The sequence below is a fragment of the Bubalus bubalis genome, chromosome 23, assembly GCF_019923935.1.
Source record: "Bubalus bubalis isolate 160015118507 breed Murrah chromosome 23, NDDB_SH_1, whole genome shotgun sequence".
NCBI lineage: Eukaryota > Metazoa > Chordata > Mammalia > Artiodactyla > Bovidae > Bubalus > Bubalus bubalis.
In genome coordinates, this window is record NC_059179.1 from 49,737,465 (window position 1) to 49,753,819 (window position 16,355).

Genomic DNA, 16,355 nt, shown 5'->3' on the forward strand with positions numbered 1-16,355 from the left:
GAACAGCAGCACTGCTCTGTGCCCTCGGCAGAGGGCTGCCGTGGCAGGCGGTGAAGGGCCCTGACCCACAGCAGGCTGGAGCCGTTAGCAAGTCAAACAGTGGGCTCCCTTGAACCCCCAGCTCTCGTGTGTGTCTGTGTGTTCTGTGCAAAAGCAAACACCAGGACTGGGGCGTGACTTCTCCAGCTGCCCTGGGGTTGGGGCTGTGAGAGCAGGCTGTCCTGGCCCTCAACAGGACGATGCAGGGAACTAAACCCGAGCCCGCGGGCTCCTGCCCTGGTGGGCTCTGCGTCCTTCCCGATCGGGGCTCCTTTGTGTGTTGTGAGCAGCCGCTCTGTTTGGCAACAGACCGGGACTTGGCTGGTCTCCTCTTCAGGTCCTCCCCGCTCAGGCCCTGCCCAGGAGGCAGTGGACTGGCCATCCCCCAGCCGCCCCAGCGCCGCGCCCCAGGAGCCAGTGGGCCGGATGCAGTCATGGCCGTAGGCCCCTGTGCTTTAAGCAAGCGGACTCATTTCTCAGCTGTTCACTTTGGAGCGAATGCTGGACTGCATTCAAGATTGATTGGTGACGTTTTCGGGGAAGTTTGGACTGGGGATTCTGAGGGACTGCGATGGGTTCCTGGTTAATGTCTTTGTCCTGTTCACTGGTCTGCCTTCTTGGGACCCTCTGCATGTCCTGGCTCAGAGGCTGGCTCATGTGGGGCTCCAGGGGGCTGGGTGCTTGTGTTTCACGGTGGGAGGAGGTGTGGGGAGCCAGCCTTGGCCGGGGCTGCTGTGGGGGAGGGACCCAGCAGACATCGTCCCGGGACAGTGGTGACCGCTAGATGGCCAAGGAAGGACAGCCTCCCAGGATGTTGCGTGGGTTGTATCCTCCCCACTCCTGGTAGCAGACAACAGGGGCAGTCTGCTAACCTGGCCCCCAGGGCCACACGCTTCTGGGCCTGGAGGAGGGAGTGTGGTACCTTCCCCCTGGGAGTATGGCATTGGAGTGAAACCTGGACAAATATGGCTTTACTGCTCTTTAGCAGGATAACAATTGAACTCTTCAAGTAGAATTTCTAGAATTTAGAGTTTCAGTGTATTCAGAAGTAAAGTCTTATTTTATTTTTGCACCAGGAAACTGATTACAATTATGTGACTGTCTTAACGATGACCAATCATACATTCTAGCACCAAGCCCTCTCTTGACATAGTTCCCATCTCTGAGCTCAGGTTTATGACTTTGTCAGTGACAAGAGACGATGATCAGTCCTTATGAACCTTAAGGAAATGCAAAATATAGCATCTTAGGATCCACCTTATTAACACGCGTCTTTACTGGTCTGGTCAGAGGCTGCTCACCACACGCCCGTCTCCCTGAACCACAAGCTCCATTTACCCAGCACTTCAGGGTCTGTGGCTTTTTGAAAGATCTTTAGCTGTCTCCCAGTCACCAATGTAGCGTGCTGGTTTAGAGGGGAGACTCTGGGGTCAGATTCTTCCGGTTCCCTGCCACCCCTACCCAACCCCGACACGTGGCCGTGGCAGGCGTCCATCTGTGCCTCCCATCTGTGACTTGTGCAGTGCGGTTATACTCATACTTGCGACTCAAAGCCTTACTGTGAGGATAACGTGAAGTCACACGCGCAGAGTGCTCAGGCCGGTGTCCAACACGGCGAGGACGCAACGATAAATCCTGACCATTAGGACGGGTCAGAAGTCCCCATCATGCATACGATTCTCTCTACTGACGTCTGAAAACTGAAAGCTTGGAGGTGAACCAAACAGCAACCGCAGCGATGCCACTGCGTCCCCACACCTGGTGGTGGCAGACGAGGCTTGGACCGGCCGCCGAGAACAGTTACAGAGCTGGAGGAGGGATCTGCGAATTTCATCTGAAAGCACGGGGGACTGTCCGGGTCCAGGGGAGGACAGAGACTCAGAAAGATGAACCTGCGGTCTAGGGCCGCTTTGACCTGGGGGTGTCTGCAGTTTCTGGATGTGTGGTCGCAGCTGCTGGGAAGAAGCCAAGCGAGTTTTCAGTGGGTCCTGTGGGCTCAGAAACCAAAGCGTAAAGTCCAATTTTGATAGCAGAGGAATCAAGTCATGATCTCCAGGACAAGCATGAAAAGAGTTGCATGAAAGTATCAAATGAAACTATGGAGACTTCCCAGGTAGGGCTGGTGGTAAAGAACCCACCTGCCAGGAGACATAGAGACATGGGTTCGGTCCCTGAGTCGGAAGATCCCCTGGAGAAGGACGTGGCCACCCACTCCAGTATTCCTGCCTGGGAAATCCCCTGGATGGAGGAGCCTGGTGGGCTACAGTCCACAGGGTTGCACAGAGTCGGAGCACACAACAAATCTAAGAGATGGCACAGAAGGGATACAGAAAGAATTAGGACAGAGAGAAAGCCAACAATTGAACTTCCCTAGTGGCTCAGATGGTAAAGCATCTGCCTACAATGTGGGTCACCCGGATTTGATCCCTGGCTCGGGAAGATCACTTGGAGAAGGAAATGACAATCCACTCCAGTATTCCTGCCTGGGAAATCCCCTGGACGGAGGAGCCTGGGGGGCTACGTCCATGGGGTCGCAAAGAGTCGGACACGACTGAGCGACTTCACTTTCACTTTCAGAAAGCCAACAGTGGGGCTGTGCATTCGTTCCAGATAGATCTGCCACCCTGAAATGTTTACAACTCAAGAGAAAGAGGAGTCCACGCAGACTAGCTTTAAACCACCTCAGCCTCTGACTGGATATCAGGTGACCAACAATGACCACCTAAACAAGAAGGAAAGGGCAGACTGCAACGGAAACTACATCATTAAAGTGCTCTCTGCTGTTTCCTCATGTGCAGAATTTTACATTTCATAAAAAAACACGTACACAAAGCGTGTGAGGAGATAAGACATAATGAAAAATCAGAAGTATGGAAGGCAAGTAAAGCAGATGTGCATGGTATCCAGGAAACAGAACGATCAGAAATGAAATAGTTATCAGACGCAACATTTAGAAGAGCCATGCTTAATGTATTAGCATGAATAAAAGATAGGAATGAAGAATTGACACAGGGTTAGGAACTATTGAAAAAAAAGAAAATGATTAATTCCAGAACCAGAATGTCCAGTAAGTGCAATTAACCATCAGTGGATGAGTTTAACAGCACATCAGACACATGAGGAAAGAACCATTAACCCCGAGGATAGGTCAGAAGAACACATCCAGATTGAGTCATTGAGAGACAAAAGGGTGGAAAAAAGTAATTCCCAAAGTGCAAAATATTAGGAGGAGCTATAGGAGAAAGGGAGGAAAGAATGGTTGAATATTGGCATTTCCTCATGGCTGAAGAGAGAGTATTATAAAACTGGGGCTCAGGAGACAAGAGTGGGAATAATAAAAGACGCTAAGTGATGAATTCAGGGAACATTATCAAACTTAGGATAAATATAGAAACAACCACAATTAAGCACATTATAGCAAAACTGCTAAAATAAAAAAAGAGAAAAATCTTAAAAGGAGCCAAAAACGACCTCCCCCTCCCAACACATAACTTTCAGAGAACCAATGATAAGATTGACAGCTGACTTTTAAACAAACTGATGAAACTCAGATAACAGCAAAAAATAAAGTTTAATGTACTCAAGGAAAATAGCTTCCTCCTAGACTTCTATAAGCTGTGACAACATCTTTGAAAAATGAAGGCAAATGAAGATTTTAAGAGAAATGAAAAATCAACAGACACACCAGTGGAAGAAAAACAAACTATTATTATCCAAGCAGAGAAAAGTGATCCCAGGTGGGAGTTTGGGGATACAGAAAGGAATTAAGAGCAAACAAAGCAATATTTTAGAAACTACAAGTAGAGCTACTGTATGATCCAGCAATCCCACTGCTGGGCATATATCTGTAGAAGACAGACATTCTAATTCAAAAAGATCCATGCACGCCAGTGTTCACAGCAGCGCTATTTACAATATCCAAGACATGGAACCAACCTAAAAGTCCATTGACAGATGAATGGATAAAGAAGATATGAGATATATATATATATATATATATATATACACATACACATATATATATATATATTCAGTGGAATATTACTTGGCCATAAAAGAAGGAAATAATGGCATTTGCATCAACATGGTAAAGATTATTGTACTATGTGAAGAAAGTCAGAAAGAGCAAGATACACACCATCTGGTATCACTTACATGTGATATCTAAAATATGACACAAAATGAATCTATCTGCAAAGTAGAAACAGACCCACAGACACAGAGAAGAATTGTGGTTGTCAAGGGAGGGAGTGGGGAAGGAAGGGCTGAGAGTGTGGGCTGAGCATATGTAAGAGTTTTACGTGTAGGATGGGCAGACACAAGGTCCTCCTGTGGAGCACAGGGAGTTATATTCCACATCCCGTGATGAGCTATCAGGAAAAAGAACACACAAAAGAATGTATATACGTGTACAAGGGAATCACCTTGCTATACAGCAGAAATTAACACAACATTGTAAATTAACTATATTTCAATAAAAAATTATGGTTAGTTTATGACCAAAAATCTGCCTCAGACTCCACTGTGGAACCTCCTTTTGGAAACACCAATGTGGATGGACATTTAGGTTGCTTCCACGTCTTGGCTATTGTAAATAGTGCAGCTGTGAATACAGGGGTGTGTGTATCTTTTTGAATTAGGATTTTGTCTATCTTCCCAGGAGTGGGGTTGCTGGATCACATGGTGTTTCTATGTTCAGTGTTTTTTTGAGGAACCTCCATACTGTGCTCCACAGTGACCGCACCAGTTCATATTCCCATCAATGTTGTAGAAGGGTTCCCTTTTCACCACATCCTCTCCAGCACTTTTATTTGCAGTGTTTTTAATGATGGCTGTTCTGATCAGTGTGAGATGGTTTAGATTTGCATTTCTCTAATAAAAAGCCATGACAAACCTAGACATATCAAACCTAGCATATTAAAAAGCAGACACGTCACTTTTCTGACAAAGGTACGTCTAGTCACAGCTATGGTTTCCCAGTGGGCGTGTACAGGTGCGAGAGCTGGGCCGTAAAGACGGCTGAGCTTTCCCAGTGGTCGTGTACAGGTGCGAGAGCTGGGCCGTAAAAAAGGCTGAGCTTTCCCAGTGGTCGTGCACAGATGCGAGAGCTAGGCCGTAAAGACGGCTGAGCTTTCCCAGTGGTCGTGTACAGGTGCGAGAGCTGGGCCGTAAAAAAGGCTGAGCTTTCCCAGTGGTCATGTACAGATGCGAGAGCTGGGCCGTAAAGACGGCTGAGCACCGAAGAACTGATGCTTTCAAACTGTGGTGCTGGAGAAGACTCCTGAGAGTCCCTTGAGCTGCAAGGAGATCCAACCAGTCCATCCTAAAGGAAATCAGTTCTGAATACTCATTGGAAGCACTGATGCTGAAGCTGAAACTCCAATACTTTGGCCACCTGATGCGAAGAGCTGACTCATTGGAAAAGACCCTGATGCCAGGAAAGATGGAAGGCAAAAGGAGAAAGGGGCAACAGAGGATGAGATGGCTGGATGGCATCACCCACTCACTGGACATTGATCTGAACAAACTCCGGGAGACAGTGAAGAACAGGGGGACCTGGAGTGCTGCAGTCCATGGGGTGGCAAAGAGTCGGACACGACTTAGTGACTGAACAACAACAACAATTATTTTCATGATGCTGAGTTGAGCATGTTTTCATGTGCCTGTTGGCCATTTGTATATTTTCTCTGGAGGAAAGTCTACTTAGGAAAGACAGTTTTTACTTTTAATAGTCTTAAATTTATTCACACATATTAGATAAATGCTTAAATGCCTGTATTCCGTTTCCAGTATAAGGTTTTGGAGTTTTAAAGAATAAATTGATTGGGTAATTCTGGGTAGCTGAGGCAATGATGACTGCATAAATTGAAAACATCCAATGTATCCCTGTGTGCCCCGAGAAAAGTAAAAAAATCCCTGTGTGCCCCGAGAAAAGTAAAGAAATCCCTGTGTGCCTCGAGAAAAGTAAAGAAGAATAAGAAACAAAGCTATGCAAAACCAGTGTCCTCAGCATAACTAGAAGATAGAGAGGGGTCGACTATCAAAATCCCCATAATTAGGAAAAGAATCCCTGAATGCAGTGAGCTGATTCCCATGCTCTTCATGCCTTTGCAAAAAGTAAGCACAGCTCTCAGAGCAGAGGGACCTGGTGGTGGGTCTGAACTTGATCTGAAGCCACTGCTGGAAACAGAGTCACTCTCAGTATGAAAATACAAAGCTTTTTGCTAGATCAAGGTACTTGGGACAGAGAAGAGACTTAAAAGTGTGCCCTGGATGTGCAGAAGCAGCCTCGAAAGGTAAATGCTCTGGGAAGGGTGAGGGGTTAACAGGAGAGGCACCCTGTGAATACAACACATGAAGGGAGAAGGAAGCTGAGGGAATCTGGGATCCTGCGTGAAAAAAATAAATAAAAGGGCACGCGTACCTTTCTCCACAAAGAGAAGACAATCTGTTCAGCAGAGGCCCGCACTTCACCACGCTGACAGCAAACAGAGAGGCAGCTAGGCGTCTTGTAAACCCCTCTCAATCTTCACCCCTGGCTTCATGAATGCGGAAGCACGGACTATCTTTATCTGTACAAAGGTACTATAAAAAGGAAATAAAACATGGGACTTCAAACAATCAATGAAAATAAGACCAGCTAAAAAGATATGAGCAAAGATAACCTCTAAAACAAAAATGTAGACTGTCGTAACTGCCAAAATAAATAAAATAAAAAGTAAAAGAGCAAAGAAAACACATCAGTTAAATAACAAAACATCAAACATAGTATGTACAGTAATTAAGAGTTTCAAGTAATGTACTATTTCAGCAAGTGGTGCTGGGGCAATGGGATGTCCATGTGCACGAAGGCACGTTTAGACCTTTGTCACATCATTTACAGCAATTTGAAATGGATCATAGAGCTAAATGTCAGATCTAAAATTTCAGAATTTTTGAAAGAAAATTTTAAGGGAGATGTGTTCATGACCTTGGGTTAAGCAGAGATTTCTTGGTTAAAATGCCGTACACACAACCTCTGAAAGAGGAAATGAACATTGGACTTTTAATAAAGTCGCCTCAAACACGGCAGTGAGTGACCACACACGCCGCCGTGACCCCAGCACAGCAGATGGTGCAGTGCTGATGGGGGTGTGGAGGCAGAGGAGGACCCCCCCCCCCCCCCCCGCTGGGGGCAAGGCGGCGCTGCCACTGCTCTGGGACATGGTTTTCCTGTTGATTAGAAAGTCAGACGTGTATCCACCGTAAGATCCCACAGTTCTCCTCGTCCGTGTCCATCCAGGAGAAGAGACGACACATGTCCACGCGACGCCTTGTACGCGAATGTTTATGGAAGCATCACTCATAAAAGCCAGAAAGTGCTGGTGACCCCAATCTCTACCAACTGGCGGACAGGCAAGTAAAGTGTGATATGTGTACAGTGTTTCTTTGTTCAAAAAGAAAGAGGAAAGACACACTGGTCCTTACTACAATACAGACGAATCTCAATACACTACTCTAAGTTACAAAAGACAGGTGGCCCCATTTATATGAAGTATCCAGAAAAGATAAATCTATGGAGATAGGAAGTAGATTCGTAGATGCCTCTGCTTATTCTTGTTTCTCAGTCACTCAGTTGTGTCCAACTCTTTGTAACCCCACGGACTGCAGCACACCAGGCTTCCCTGTCCTTCACCATCTCCCGGAGTTTGCTCAAACTCATGTCCACTGAGTCAGTGATGCCATCCAACTATCTCATCCTCTGCCCCTTCTCCTCCTGCCCTCAATCTTTCCCAGCATCACACTCTTTTCCAATGAGTCAGCCCTTCCTTCTCATCAGGTGGCCAAAGTATTGGAGCTTCACCTTCAGCATCCATCCTTCCAAGGAATATTCAGGATTAATTTCCTTCAGGATGGACAGGTTTGATCTCCTTGCAGTCCAGGAGACTCTCAATAGTCTTCTCCAACACCACAGTTTGAAAACTCTCAGTCTTCTTTATGGTCCAACTCTCACATCCATGTGTGACTACAGGAAAAACCATAGCTTTGACTACATAGACCTTTGTCAGCAAAGTAATGTCTCTGCTTTTTAGTATGCTGTCTAGGCTTGTCATAGCTATCATTCCAAAGAGCAAGCGTCTTCATTTCATGGCTGTAGTCACCATCCACAGTGATTTTGGAGCCCAAGGAAATAAAGTCTGTCATTGTTTCCAATGTTTCCCCATCTATTTGCCATGAGTGATGGGATCGGATGCCATGATCTTAGTTTTTTGAATACTGAGTTTTAAGCCAGCTTCTTCAGTCTCTTCTTTCACTAGCAGAGTTGCCTCTGCTAAGGGTGGAAATAGTGAGTGAGTTGAAATGGACATGCAGTTTTGAGGGTAATGGAAATATTTGAGAATTGGATTGTGGCATTGATAAGATAGCACTGTAAGTTCACTAAAAATCATTGAGTTTTACACTTCAAGTGTGTGAATATGTGATGTGCAACTAATATCTCAATAAAGCTGCTAAAAATAATATGACAGAATTTAAACCAAATATATCAGTCTTATCAACACAGGTGAATGGGTTTAACTCACCATATAAGAGAAAATGATTTTCAATTTGCTTCAGAAAGAAAGTCTCAAATATGAGCTGAAAGCAAGAGACATACCTAAAGATTCAAGGATGATGAAAGTAATGACATGTACGGTCATTGGAAATAAAGTCCTAGACCTAGGAGAATTCCAAACACAAAGCATTAAATGTAAAAAAAAAAAAACCAAAAAAACATTTTACTGCTAAAAGTCACTATTCACAATGAAGTCATAATCATTATGAGTATTCATTTTCTGAACAGGTAAACAACTACCTTTAAAGGGCAAAAGGTAGAAGAGATTCAAGGAGACTTACATGGAAAAGGAAGATGCTGAGATGTCACTCCTAGTATGAGATAAAGAGGTGGTGGCACAGTTAGAATGCAGAGGACCTAAACAGCGTCGTCAACAAGGTAGATTTTTGGATATATTGTATTGTAATTTATACTCTTATAATCATCAACACATATTCACACAAAACGCAGGTGAAATGTTAACAAAAACTGACCGCTTATCAGGCTGCGGAGAAAACAGTAGTGAGTTCGTGGAGCAGGAGTGTCACAAAGAACATTCTCTGATGACAATGAAATAAAAGTACAGAGTGCTAGCAGACAGAAAGAGACCCTTCCCTCAAGCAATTAAAACTGGATTAACTCTTGAGTTAAAGGAGAATACAAACCAAAATTATAAAATTCATAAAAAATGATGATGAAAACACTCTGTATCAAAATCTTTGGTTTATATTTAAAATCATGATCAGAGGAAAACATAAAGCCTTAAGTATCTTTGTAGATAAAAATAAAAGGATGACAAGAAATGAATCAGTTTTTTTTCCAGAAAGCTAGGAAAGGAACCACAAAGTAAACCAAAAAATTGAATGAAACATTGAAGAAGAAGGCAGAAATAAGCAGACACAAATATCATGTTAAGGAAATGATATCATACTCTAAGGACTTTTTCCCATTAATTCAATGTCGGTGTAATACTGAAGAATCCATTAATACAACACAGTATATATTAATGGATCTAAGAGGGAAAATACGGTTTTTTCCTTAGATGCTGGACGAGTCTTAGAAAATTTAATCAGTTCAGTTCAGTTCAGTCACTCAGTCGTGTCCAACTCTTTGTGACCCCATGAATCACAGCACTCCAGACCTCCCTGTCCATCACCAACTCCTGGAGTCCACCCAAACTCATGTCCATCCAGTCAGTGATGCCATCCAGCCATCTCATCCTCTGTCGCCCCTTCTCTTCCTGCCCCCAATCCCTTCCAGCATCAGGGTCTTTTCCAATGACTCAACTCTTCACATGAGGTGGCCAAAGTATTGGAGTTTCAGCCTCAGCATCAGTCCTTCCAATGAACACTCAGGACTGGTCTCCTTTAGGATGGACTGGTTGGATCTCCTTGCAGTCCAAGGGACTCTCAAGAGTCTTCTCCAACACCACAGTTCAAAAGCATCAATTCTTCAGTGCTCAGCTTTCTTCACAGTCCAATTCTCACATCCATATATGACCACAGGAAAAACCATGGCCTTGGCTTTTGTTGGCAAAGTAATGTCTCTGCTTTTTAATATGCTATCTAGGTTGGTCATAACTTTCCTTTCAAGGAGTAAGCCTCTTTGAATTTCATGGCTGAAATCACCATCTGCAGTGATTTTGGAGCCCAGAAAAATAAAGTCTGACACTGTTTCCACTGTTTCCCCATCTATTTGCCATGAAGTGATGGGACCGGATGCCATGATCTTAGTTTTCTGAATGTTGAGCTTCAAGACAACTTTTTCACTCTCCTCTTTCACTTTCATCAAGAGGCTTTTTAGTTCCTCCTCACTTTCTGCCATAAGGGTGATGTCATCTGCACATCTGAGGTTATTGATATTTCTCCTGGCAGTCTTGATTCCAGCTTGTGCTTCTTCCAGCCCAATGTTTCTCATGATGTACTCTGCATAGAAGTTAAATAAAGCAGGGTGACAATATACAGCCTCAACGTATTCCTTTTCCTATTTGGAACCAGTCTGTTGTTCCATGTTCAGTTCTAACTGTTGCTTCTTGACCTGCATACAGATTTCTCAAGAGGCAGGTCAGGTGGTCTGGTACTCCCATCTCTTTCAGAATTTTCCACAGTTTATTGTGATCCACACAGTCAAAGGCTTTGGCATAGTCAATAAAGCAGAAATAGATGTTTTTCTGGAGCTTTCTTGCTTTTTTGATGATCCAGAGGATGTTGGCAATTTGAGCTCTTGTTCCTCTGCCTTTTCTAAAACCAGCTTGAACTTCTGAAAGTTCATGGTTCATGTATTGCTGGATCCTGGCTTGGAGAATTTTGAGCATTACTTTACTAGCATGTGAGTTGAGTACAATTGTGCGGTAGTTTGAGCATTCTTTGGCATTGCCTTTCTTTGGGATTGGAATGAAAACTGACCTTTTCCAGTCCTGTGGCCACTGCTGAGTTTTCCAAATTTGCTGGCATATTGAGTGCAGCACTTTCACAGCATCATCTTTTAGGACTTGAAATAGCTCAACTGGAATTCCATCACCTCCACTAGCTTTGTTCATAGTGATGCTTCCTAAGGCCCACTTGACTTCACATTCCAGGATGTCTGGCTCTAGGTGAGTGATCACACCATCATGATTCTCTGGTCATGAAGATTTCTTTTGTACAGTTCTTCTGTGTATTCTTGCCACCTCTTCTTAATATCTTCTGCTTCTGTTAGGACCATACAATTCCTTTATTGAGCCCATCTTTGCATAAAATGTTCCCTTGGTATCTCTAATTTTCTTGACAAGATCTCTAGTCTTTCTCATTCTGTTGTGTTCCTCTATTTCTTTGCACTGATCGCTGAGGAAGGCTTTCTTATCTCTCCTTGCTATTCTTTGGAACTCTGCATTCATATGCTTATATCTTTCCTTTTCTCCTTTGCTTTTTGCTTCTCTTCTTTTCACAGCTATCTGTAAGGCCTCCCCAAACAGCCATTTTTCTTTTTTGCATTTCTTTTCCATGGGGATGGTCTTGATCCCTATCTCCTGTACAATGTCACAAATCTCCGTCCATAGTTCATCAGGCACTCTGTCTATCAGATCTAGTCCCTTAAATCTATTTCTCACTTCCACTGTATAATCATAAGGGATTTGATTTAGGTCATACCTGAATGGTCTAGTGGTTTTCCCTACTTTCTTCAATTTAAGTCTGAATTTGGCAATAAGGAGTTCATGATCTGAGCCACAGTCTGCTCCCTGTCTTGTTTTTGCTGACTGTATAGAGCTTCTCCATCTTTGGCTGCAAAAGATATAATCAATCTAATTTCGGTGTTGACCATCTGGTGATGTCCATGTGTAGAGTCTTCTCTTGTGTTGTTGGAAGAGGGTGTTTATTATGACCAGTGCGTTCTCTTGGCAGAACTCTGTTAGCCTTTGCCCTGCTTCATTCTGTATTCCAAGGCCAAATTTGCCTGTTACTCCAGGTGTTTCTTGACTTCCTACTTTTGCATTACAGTCCCCTATAATGAAAAGGACATCTTTTTTGGGTGTTAGTTCTAAAAGGTCCTGTAGGTCTTCATAGAACCGTTCAACTTCAGCTTCTTCAGAGTTACTGGTTGGGGCATAGGATTGGATCACTGTGATATTGAATGGTTTTCCTTGGAAACAAACAGAGATCATTCTGTCGTTTTTGAGATTGCATCCAAGTACTGCATTTTGGACTCTTTTGTTGACCGTGATGGGTACTCCATTTCTTCTAAGGGATTCCTGCCCACAGTAGTAGATATAATGGTCATCTGAGTTAAATTCACCCATTCCAGTCCATTTTAGTTCACTGATTTCTAGAATGTTGATGTTCACTCTTGCCATCTCCTATTTGACCACTTCCAATTTGCCTTGATTCATGGACCTAACATTCCAGGTTCCTATGCAATATTGCTCTTTACAGCATCGGACCTTGATTCTATCACCAGTCACATCCACAACTGGGCACTTTTTTTGCTTGGGCTCCATCCTTTCATTCTTTCTGGAGTTATTTCTCCACTGATCTCTAGTAGCATATTGGGCACTTACTGACCTGGGGAGTTCCTCTTTCAGTATCCTATCGTTTTGCCTTTTCATACTGTTCATGGGGTTCTCAAGGCAAGAATACTGAAGTGGCTTGCCATTCCCTTCTCCAGTGGACCACATAACTTGCCCTGGTAAAAATACTCAAGAAAGTAGAAATTGACAGGCACTTTATTAACATGATAGAATATGTATACTTTAGTCCTACAACATGCAACTTACTAAATAGGGAGAGATCTCCCAAAATGAATAGTTAAAGATACCCACACTCTCCACCACTGTTCAACATTGGACCAGAGGTGAGGTATTAACTGTGCCCTTAAACATATGAAAAGATTTCAACCTTGTAAAGCAATAAATGCAAATTAAAACTACACTGGGGGTACATTTCTCTCTTAATAGATGGCCAAAATGTGAAAATAAATATCCCACTCTGCTGGCGAGGTTGTGGGAAACATATTTTGCTGATGGGAATGTAAGTTTTTGTACTTTTATGAAAGGGAATTTAGCAAAAGCTGAAAAAAAAAATTCATGTTCTTTTTTCCCCCAGTAATCTCCATTCTAGAAATTTACACTGATGATACACTTCCAAAAATATAAAAGCACACATTTACAATGCAATCCCTACAATCATTGTTTGCAATTATAAAATATGGAAAGCAACCTAAACGCTCCTACATAGGAGGGTGGCTGAATAATCCCAGACATATGCAAACCATGAAGCATTTACTATACAGCTTTAAAAAATAATGAGAGAGGTGTCTATAAACTGGTATGGAATCATATCCAGGATACACTGTTACGTGGGGAAAAAGCAAAGGGCAGAATGCAGTATGCCGTTGTTTGTGTAAGAAAGAAAGGGGGCAATTAGGAAAACATACATGTGTTTGTTCATTTGTGAAACAGACCAGCCACACACACGCAAAGAAGGGTAATGCAGAGAGCCCCGAGCTGGTGCCTCCCTGAGTGGGTGGGATTGGGCGAAAGCACAGGAAGAAAGGGGGGCGGGGACTGCTGTGTCTGCGCATCCATCTCACTGTTGCCAGCTTCGGAACCATGTTGTATTTCGCTACTCGGGTAAGGGAGCAGTCAAATCAACAAGGACAGCGGGTGGGGCAATCTGGAACGGAACACAGGAAAAATAAACTGATTTGCTTTGCAGGAGGAAGCGCACACCCCCATCAGGGCAGGGCGAGGGGCATGTGGGAGACTCGCCCGGTGACTTCTGAACACAGCCTCTGGCTTCTCCATCCTTAAGGACAAAAACCTGCCACGTTGGACCTCTAAGTCGGTGGGCTTATTTCTCACAGAGGATTAGCATGGACTAGGAGAAGGACTGGAAAATCCCATGGACGGAGGAGCCTGGTAGGCTGCAGTCCATGGGGTCGCTAGAGTCGGACAAGACTGAGCGACTTCACTTTCGCTTTTCACTTTCATGCATTGGAGAAGGAAATGGCAACCCACTCCAGTGTTCTTGTCTGGAGAATCCCAGGGATGGGGAAGCCTGGTGGGCTGCCGTCTATGGGGTCGCAGAGTCGGACACGACTGAAGCAACTTAGCAGCAGCAGCAGCAGCAGGAGAAGGCAATGGCACCCCACTCCAGTACTCTTGCCTGGAAAATCCCATGGGTGGAGGAGCCTGGTAGACTACAGTCCATGGGGTTGCTAAGAGTCGGATACTACTGAAGCGACTTAGCAGCAGCAGCAGCAGCAATTCTAAAGCTACTTTTCTTAAGTTCTGGGGATAAGCATCAGGGAATATACCATGGGGCTTGATGCTGGAGAAGAGAAACAGGAGACAGAGAGGGGGCGGGAGGAACTGGGAGCAGCTTGGGCAAATGTAGACAGGTGGGCTTTGAGCGGCGAAGCTGGTGCTTGCCTGTGGTGTTTGTGGCCACAGCATCACCCAGCCCTTTTCAGGGGGTGGGGGGCTGGGGGGAGGCGGAATCTATGCTGATGCTCCATGAGCAGGGCAAAGGCGCTGGCCCCTCTGTCCGTGGTCTGGGTCACCGTGATGGCAGTTCTGGGTGTTTGCAAGGACGCAGGCTCACATCCTGGCTCCCGCCTTCCTGCTGTAACGAGACCGTTGGCACCTCTGTGCTTGCCTGTGTTCTGGATGCAGGGCTTGACAAGTGGGGAGAATAAGTGGGTAGACAGGCCTGAGACTCTCAGCACTGTGCCTGGCCCAGGGTGAAGTTCTTCATTAATGAGCTTTTAGTATTATTGCTTTTCCTTTTTTTTTTTTTTTAAAATCAGTGTTTTTTAATTATTCAAGGGCAAGAACTGGCATTTGGGTTGCTGAGTGGGAGGCCAGCTCTGCTTTTTCTCTTTTCAAACTGTTACCTCTGGCACCCTAACTCAGTTCCTTCCAGGATCCTGGGACGTCTAAGCGGAGCTGCTTGCAGGAGTCTGGAGTCACGGCTCAATCTGATGGTGGTTTGGAAGGGCAAGACTCTATTTTCCTTGAGCACATCAATCTCTCAAAAGGCTGAGTGAGGAGGTAAATTTGACACGTCGGGCCTGGCAGCTGACAAGCAAATCCTGAGTGCGTTTGGGCTGCAATGCCGCGGGCAGAATGGGGTTAGGACCAGGCGGGGGGGCTGCCGGGGGTGGGGGCTGGGCCTGGTTTTCCTGGTCATGAAACATGGGGACCAGCCATCAGCAGGGGGCTGCAGACTCCCTCTGCTCTGTGCATCACCTCCCCCTGCCCCCCATTGGGCCTTTGTGTCCGAAATGTGGAAACATACCCTCCTCCCCCAGCCTTACCCTCCTGAGAAGCAGGTGCTGCTGGACTAAAATAGGCATCAAGAAATGATCAGAATTTGGGAAAAATATTGTCCCAACCTAACCATGCAGATGTAAGCATGGTCTACATTTTCAGCTGTTTCAGCCATTTCTTAGCCAACAAAGCTGTTTTATTTCATAGAAATAACTAAGGAATATGATTTAAATTTCTGTTCATCTTGTAACAGTTTATCATAAACATTTTACAAAGCTCTTGCAGAGTTTACAAGACTGTTATTTAAAAGTTAGTATTTGTTATTTTCACAAGCATGGTTTTCACAGTTTTTTGAGGTCTAATTGATATGCAATAAACCGACACAATTAAAGCGTGCAGTCTGACGTTTTGGCAGGTGTATATACTCCTGAAACCACCCCTGCTATCAGGAAAAACAGCCTCACCTTCGAAAGCTTCCTTGTGGCCCTGGAGATCCATCGCACCCCCCGCTCTGAACCCCCTCTTGTCTCTAGGCCGCCACCGACCTGCCTTCTGTCACCGTATCATAGCTGGAATCTTGTGAATTTATACGGATGGAACTCTAGGCTGTGTGTCTTTCTCGTCCAGCTTCTTTCAATCAAGTAAGCGCTGTCAGGTTCCTCCGTGCCGCTGGGAGCATTGAGGCTCCAACCTTTTTACCGCTGGGTTGAATTCCATGGTGTAGATGCATCACAATTACCTTATCCATTCACCTGCTGAGGGATATTTGGGTTGTGTACAGCTTGTGGCTCTTGCAAATAAAATGGCCCTGAAAACTCACGTGCGGGACTTTGTATGGATGTGTGGGGAGCCTGGGGGGCTGCCGTCTATGGGGTCGCACAGAGTCGGACATGACTGAAGCGACTTAGCAGCAGCAGCGGTTTCATTTCCTGAATAAAAACACCTGTGAGTGGAGCAGCTGAATCCTAGGTTGCCACACCTTTAAACTTTAACTTTTCA

At 44.8% G+C, this 16,355-nt stretch overlaps 1 long non-coding RNA gene across 1 annotated transcript; it reads right to left on the reverse strand.

The window, feature by feature from the left end:
- Window positions 1-1,084: 1,084 nt before the first annotated feature.
- Window positions 1,085-16,041, reverse strand: LOC123331391. Its single transcript, XR_006547999.2, has 3 exons — window positions 15,821-16,041; window positions 6,464-6,624; window positions 1,085-2,177 (listed from the first exon to the last, which is right to left on the reverse strand). It is a non-coding gene; the product is annotated as an uncharacterized LOC123331391 (long non-coding RNA).
- Between the last annotated feature and the right edge of the window lie 314 nt (window positions 16,042-16,355).